The sequence below is a fragment of the Sinocyclocheilus rhinocerous genome, unplaced genomic scaffold (assembly GCF_001515625.1).
Source record: "Sinocyclocheilus rhinocerous isolate Xijiao unplaced genomic scaffold, SAMN03320098_v1.1 scaffold3339, whole genome shotgun sequence".
Taxonomy (NCBI): domain Eukaryota; kingdom Metazoa; phylum Chordata; class Actinopteri; order Cypriniformes; family Cyprinidae; genus Sinocyclocheilus; species Sinocyclocheilus rhinocerous.
Genome location: NW_015643244.1, coordinates 183,865 through 191,334, shown reverse-complemented (window position 1 = coordinate 191,334; position 7,470 = coordinate 183,865). Strand labels below are relative to the sequence as shown.

General features: G+C 43.1%; 1 pseudogene; it reads right to left on the bottom strand.

Annotated features, from left to right (window-relative positions):
• Positions 1–1,946: 1,946 nt before the first annotated feature.
• The window catches only part of LOC107757200 (uncharacterized), an 18,903-nt pseudogene continuing 13,379 nt past the window's right edge, over positions 1,947–7,470 (bottom strand).

Below are 7,470 nucleotides of genomic sequence, written 5' to 3'. Positions count from 1 at the left end.
GACAGCCCAGGAAGGAGCAGGACTGGACATGATGGTAGACGGTCTCATGAAAAGATACCAGCAGGCTGGTGTGGATCGAGGTTGGCAAGACCAAGCTGAAAACCAGATTCATAGGCTGGCCAGATCTTGTGGGTGGAGGAGCGAGAGGAAGATGAGGGCTTCTGTGACATCAGCGAGGATCACACCATTGCAGATCCAGAGGTTGTTCTGTCACCACCCTCCTCAACACTGACACTGGGTTCTTCCACCCTGGTCACCAGCAGTGACATGGCTGTACTGGGTTCTACATCCCCTTCACTGGTCCCTGACCCCACACAGTTTCCTTCATCACCTGGACCCTCAGGGACTGCTGTCTCACCGGTTCCCTCTGAAACATCTGTTTCACCACTCCCCTCAGAACCAGAGGATGCTGGTCAGGATGATGATGAAGAGACGGTAAGTGCCACTCCTCTGTATTTCTTTCAAATAAACTAGAATAATTCAAACAAGGATGGATCAACATCTACTTCTTACTACTGCTTTAAATCCAGACTTTGCTCAGATTTTAAACTAAAGTCATTAGTAGGCAACAAAGATGCATCGAGTTAAATCAGTTTTATTTCGTTAGTGCTTTGTACAATACAGATTGTGTTAAACAGCTTCACATTTATAAACAGGAAAATAACCGAATCAATGGAACTATGCGTCAAACAAATGTGATGGGAAAATTTTTTATTTTGTGCTTGTCGAGATGGTCTCTGATCCTCCAAGACTACAAGACCCAAGGCACTCTCTCTTCTTCCCTTCTTCCCCACCTTTGACGGACTATTTTTCCCCAGCTTCTCTTATTCTGGGAACAATAGTCTGTCGCGGGAAAGAAAGGGAGAAGGGGAAGAAGAGAAAGGGTGAAATTTGACATTCAAAGACCGTTCTTCCTTAGCATGCACGTAGTGATACATTTTCCGGTTTCTTCATGTGGGAAAATCGTGCATTTATATTACACAGTTTCCAATTGCATGTGATCACCAAGACCGGGGTTCGAATCCAGCTATAGACAACTTTTTGTAATATTGCTAATTTCATTAAATAAATGAAATTCCAAGGTTAATAAAATGTACATATGTACTTTGTTTGATATTCTTTCATGAAAATTAAAGTATACCAATGTTTTGTTGTTGTTATTATTAGTTATTTAGTAGGTTTTTTTTGTATTTATATTTATTCTGATTAAGCATTTATTGGGTTACATTCAAGACACTTACAAATCTGTTATTTCTAATGAAAAGACGCAAAATAGTAATTAATATGCTGAAAAATGTCTGAGACAAGAATGGCGATGTGTACAAATTATCTTTTTATAGACATATGTTCCATTGTTGCAGTGTACTGATGAAATATTGTTATATGAAAGTAAAAATAAAAGAGCAATCATTTGCCTTTTAGTTTTTATTTTACAATTATGCCAACAGAACGGTAATGAGTATTAAAATTAAAATTTTAAATAAGTTTTCAAACAACAATAAATTAAGAGAAATAAAATTTAAATAAAAGTACAAATAAAAAAAGCAATCATTTGCCTTTTTTATTTTACAATTATGCTAACAGAAGAGTAATGAATATTAAATTAAATAATAAATGTTTTTAAACAATAAATTAAAAGGTAAATAAAACTATAAATATCAAGTTTTCAAAAACAAATAAGTTAAATAGGATTTAAAAACACAGTAAATAAAAAGTTAAATAAAATATTAAAATGTTTAAAAAACAAAAAGTTTAATAATGTTCAACACAAATATTAACAATAGTGAACTATATTTAAACAACTATATACACACACACACACACACACACAACACTACAATAAATACAAATATACATTATTTGGGAACGGTTCTCTGCATTTCCTCTAACCACTGTTCTTTTGTAGCGGTCGCAGTCCGTGGCAGTACACCTTGCCCCTGTACTGGCTATGTCCCGTTGCACTCGTTTTGAACTACACGCACTTCTTGCAAGTGTTTGCCTCTACAGTTCTCTTGTAGGGTCTCCTGGGCATGGCTTGCGGATTGGCAGCTGGTGCAGCAGGTTGTGAACTGGTGCCCTGCACAACTGTAGGCTGTAACAGTGGCTGTATCATTGACATCCACTGGACCATCGGCATCCCCTGAACCATTGGCACACCCTGAAGCATATGCACACCCTGGAAACCTGGTGCTGCTGGTATAAGTATGTTGGGTACCATCTGCACTGATGCTCCAGGTGCTGATGGCGTAACCAACATAGGACTCTGTGCTGGTGCCTTGGGTCTGAGAGGGGTCATCCAGTAGAAGTCTGCCTGTGCTTTGCCTGACCTGCTGTGCTCTCTGGTAGCTTGTACTGGTGCTGCTCCCCTGGTTGTTCTGGCTCAGTCCGTGGGCGTTTGGCAGCCTGGAGAGGATCCTGAGCTTCAGGGAGGGGCTGAGGCAACTGAATGCCCTGAAGCAGCACATTTAGTAGTTGTATTGATATTATTCTGATTAAGCATTTTTTTTAGGTTACATTAATTCAAGGCACTTACAAGCATGTTATTTCTAATAAAAAAAAGATGCAAAATAGTAATTAATATGCTGAAAAATGTCTGTGACAAGAATGACAAAATGCAAATTATCTTTGTATAGACATGTGCTACTGTTGCAGTGTACTGATGAAATATTGTTATATTAAAGCACAAATAAAAAAAGCAATCATTTCTCAATTTTTTTTATTTTACAATTATGCTAACAGAACAGTAATGAATATTAAATTAAATAATAAATGTTTTTAAACAATAAATTAAAAGGTAAATAAAACTATAAATATCAAGTTTTCAAAAACAAATAAGTTAAATAGGATTTAAAAACACAGTAAATAAAAAGTTAAATAAAATATTAAAATGTTTAAAAAACAAAAAGTTAAATAATGTTCAACACAAATATTAACAATAGTGAACTATATTTAAACAACTATATACACACACACACACACACACACAACACTACAATAAATACAAATATACATTATTTGGGAACGGTTCTCTGCATTTCCTCTAACCACTGTTCTTTTGTAGCGGTCGCAGTCCGTGGCAGTACACCTTGCCCCTGTACTGGCTATGTCCCGTTGCACTCGTTTTGAACTACACGCACTTCTTGCAAGTGTTTGCCTCTACAGTTCTCTTGTAGGGTCTCTTGGGCATGGCTTGCGGATTGGCAGCTGGTGCAGCAGGGTGTGAACTGGTGCCCTGCACAACTGTAGGCTGTAACAGTGGCTGTATCATTGACATCCACTGGACCATCGGCATCCCCTGAACCATTGGCACACCCTGAAGCATATGCACACCCTGGAAACCTGGTGCTGCTGGTATAAGTATGTTGGGTACCATCTGCACTGATGCTCCAGGTGCTGATGGCGTAACCAACATAGGACTCTGTGCTGGTGCCTTGGGTCTGAGAGGGGTCATCCAGTAGAAGTCTGCCTGTGCTTTGCCTGACCTGCTGTGCTCTCTGGTAGCTTGTACTGGTGCTGCTCCCCTGGTTGTTCTGGCTCAGTCCGTGGGCGTTTGGCAGCCTGGAGAGGTTCCTGAGCTTCAGGGAGGGGCTGAGGCAACTGAATGCCCTGAAGCAGCACAGACAGCTCCTGCTTTTTCTGTCTGTTGTTGTACCACCGAATAAGGGTGTTCTGGTTAACCTCCACCAGCTGCATTGAGCTTTCTCCCATCACCAAGCTGTTGCCCAGTACAAGCTGCCTTATCCTTCTGTAGTCTTGGAGGATCAGAGACCATCTCGACAGCATTCCCTTGCCTTTTCTTTTGGGGCTTGGGTGAATAGTGCAAAGATGGTCTCCACCAGATGGCAACAGTCAGGCCACTGAGCAGGTGCGCAGCTTGCACCTTGGTGGTGCTCGCTACTCCAGGGGTTTGAGTGGGCCTCTTTGGTACTCTGAAGCGTCCACTCAGCAGTCTCTTCTGGTGTCAAGCTGCATGCACCACCCATTGCTTGTCCCGGTCATCAAGGTTCTGCCAAAGTGCAATTATGGTGTTGGCTTTCTGATTGGTCAGGCTGAGGGCTGTGTGACCCCGGAGCTCCACCAGATATTCTGCCAGCCTGTCCACATGTTGGACATTTTGGTAGTCAACAGCCTATTTAAAAAAAAAAAAAAGCACAAAATAATTTTTCCCCCCATCACATTTGTGTGATGCATATTTCCATAACTAGTTCCATTGATTCTGTTATTTTCCTGTTTATCAATGTGAAGCCGTTTAACACAATCTGTATAGTACAAAGCACTAATGAAATACAACTGATTTGACTCAATGCATCTTTGTTGCCTACTGATGACCTTAGTTTAAAATCGGAGCAAAGTCTGGATTTAAAGCAGTAGTAAGAAGTAGATTTTGATCCATCCTTGTTTTAATTATTCTAGTTTATTTGAAAGAAATGCAGAGTGGCACTTACCGTCTCTTCATCATCATCCTGATCAGCATCCTCTGGCTCTGAGGGGAGTGGTGAAACAGATGTTTCAATGGCTTGTGGACTGGCAGCTGGTGCAGCAGGTTGTGAACTGGTGCCCTGCACAACTGTAGGCTGTAACAGTGGCTGTATCGTTGGCATCCCCTGGACCATCGGGATTCTCTGGACCATCGGCATCCCCTGAACCATTGGCAGTCTTTGAACCATTGGCAGACCCTGAAACATCGGCACACCCTGGAAACCTGGTGCTGCTGGTATAAGTATGTTGGGTACCATCTGCACTGATGCTCCAGGTGCTGATGGCGTAACCAACATAGGACTCTGTGCTGGTGCCTTGGGTCTGAGAGGGGGTCGTCCAGTAGAAGTCTGCCTCTGCTTTGCCTGACCTGCTGTGCTCTCTGGTAGCTTGTACTGGTGCTGCTCCCCTGGTTGTTCTGGCTCAGTCCGTGGGCGTTTGGCAGCCTGGAGAGGTTCCTGAGCTTCAGGGAGGGGCTGAGGCAACTGAATGCCCTGAAGCAGCACAGACAGCTCTTGCTTTTTCTGCCTGTTGTTGTACCACTGAATCAGGGTGTTCTGGTTAACCTCCACCAGCTGCATTGAGGTTCCTCCCATCACCAAGCTGTTGCCCAGTACAAGCTGCCTTATCCTTCTGTAGTCTTGGAGGATCAGAGACCATCTCGACAGCGTTCCCTTGCCTTTTCTTTTGGGGCTTGGGTGAATTGTGCAAAGCCTGATGAAGATGGTCTCCACCAGACGGCAACAGTCAGGCCACTGAGCAGGTGCACTGCTTGCACCCAGCACACTTCTGATGGTGCTCTCTACTCCAGGGGTGTGAGTGGGCCTCTTTGGTACTCTGAAGCGTCCACTCAGCAGTCTCTTCTGGTGTCGAGCTGCATACACCAACCGTTGCTTGTCCCGGTCATCCAGGTTCTGCCAAAGTGCAATTATGGCGTTAGCTTCCTGATTGGCCAGTCTGAGGGCTGTGTGACCCCGGAGCTCCACCAGATATTCTGCCAGCCTGTCCACATGTTGATATCCCGGGACATTTTGGTAGTCAACAGCCTATTAAAAAACACAACCACAAAATATATTTTTTTTCCCCATCACATTTGTTTGATGCATAGTTCCATTGATTCGGTTATTTTCACACACTCTGTATAGTACAAAGCACTAACGGAATAAAACTGATTTGACTCGATGCATCTTTGTTGCCTACTAATGACTTTAGTTTAAAATCTGAGCAAAGTCTGGATTTAAAGCAGTAGTAAGAAGTAGATGTTGATCCATCCTTGTTTGAATTATTCTAGTTTATTTGAAAGAAATGCAGAGTGGCACTTACTGTCTCTTCATCATCATCCTGACCAGCATCCTCTGGTTCTGAGGGGAGTGGTGAAACAGATGTTTCAGAGGGAACCGGTGAGACAGCAGTCCCTGAGGGTCCAGGTGATGAAGGAGACTGTGTGGGGTCAGGGACCAGTGAAGGGGATGTAGAACCCAGTACAGCCGTGTCACTGCTGGTGACCAGGGTGGAAGAACCCAGTGTCAGTGTGGAGGAGGGTGGTGACAGAACAACCTCTGGATCTGCAATGGTGCGATCCTCGCTGATGTCACAGAAGCCCTCATCTTCATCTCGCTCCTCCACATTAAAGTCCTCAATGAGTTCTGCCGTCTCTTCAGAGTCTGGTTCATGTCCTGCAGTGCCTGACCAGTCTGCTGGAACAGATACTGCACTCCAATGAGCTCACCTGGAGTAAAAACAATAAACAAACAGGAATTAAATACAATTGTAGTGCATCATATTTGAAACATAAGGCATTTGTAGTAGCTCATATGGTGTAAATAGTGTGAGAACATGGAGCTCATAGTCGAGGAGGAAAAAAACATTTTTTATTCAGAGGCCATAAAGCTATAACTGTGGGGGCAAAACATAAAACAATGCAATACAGTGAGAGACATACAAATAAACATTACTCAAAAGCCTGATTGACTTTTCTAATCAAGTAAACCGGACAGACGCTGAATGGCGCCGCAGGTGTGCCTACACTCATAGAAAATAATGTATTTGAATTTTAAAGATGTGGTTTTTGAATTTTAAAGACGCGACTCTGTGCTTCTCGTCCGGTGCGCGACCGCCTGAAACGCTGTTTTTTTTCACCTCCATGCCCAAACATCTTTGTTTTTGTTGAAAGACGGAGCAAGGGGCGTGGCAGTACTGAAACACAGTCTAAGCTGTTCGCCAATCACAACGCACTGGGACGGCTAACCAATCACAACACATTTTGTTTTTCGGAAGGTGGACCTTCATCAAAGCCGTAACTAATCGAGCCGTTTGTGCCAGCCTGGGGAGAAAGGTATTTTAATAATGTAAATTATATGACCAAGCATGAGAGCATGTTCTAGTACACACCCAAAACAAAATCAAGACTTTGTAAAAGAGCATAATAGGACCCCTTTAAGAGAAAATATCAATCAGATGACAGAGGGTATGTTTAGAGGTCTAAAATACAGATGCAGTAGACTTTATAGGCTTAAATATAAATTATTGACTGAGATTACACAGAAATTATAAGTTAATTAACAATAATAAATTCTCTTACCGGTGTAACGTGCAGGAGGACAAAACGTGGGGACCACTTTCCTGCCAAACAGCTTTTCCTAATTGCTGTTTACACAGTGAACAAGTTCTCCTGTGTAGCTGCATAAAGCTGATGGCTCCGATGACAGGGAAGCAGCCTCCCGATCCTGGTTTCTTCTGGACACTCCAGATGTGCTCCATCCTTTCTCGGTCCAAGAGGAGCACCGAGGGATTCATAGCCCTTGCTGCTCAGGAGCTCTGTAAGCAGCCGTTCAAGGAGAAGGATGGTAGTCTCCTATCCAAGGGTCCTCCTCCGGCAATGTAGAGCCAGCTCCTCCCTGGTCAGATGCTTGTTGACATCTTCCTCTGTCAGCGCAGGCCAACCCTGGGACATCAACAGCTCTCTCTTTGCTTTTCGAAGCATAGAGACATCAG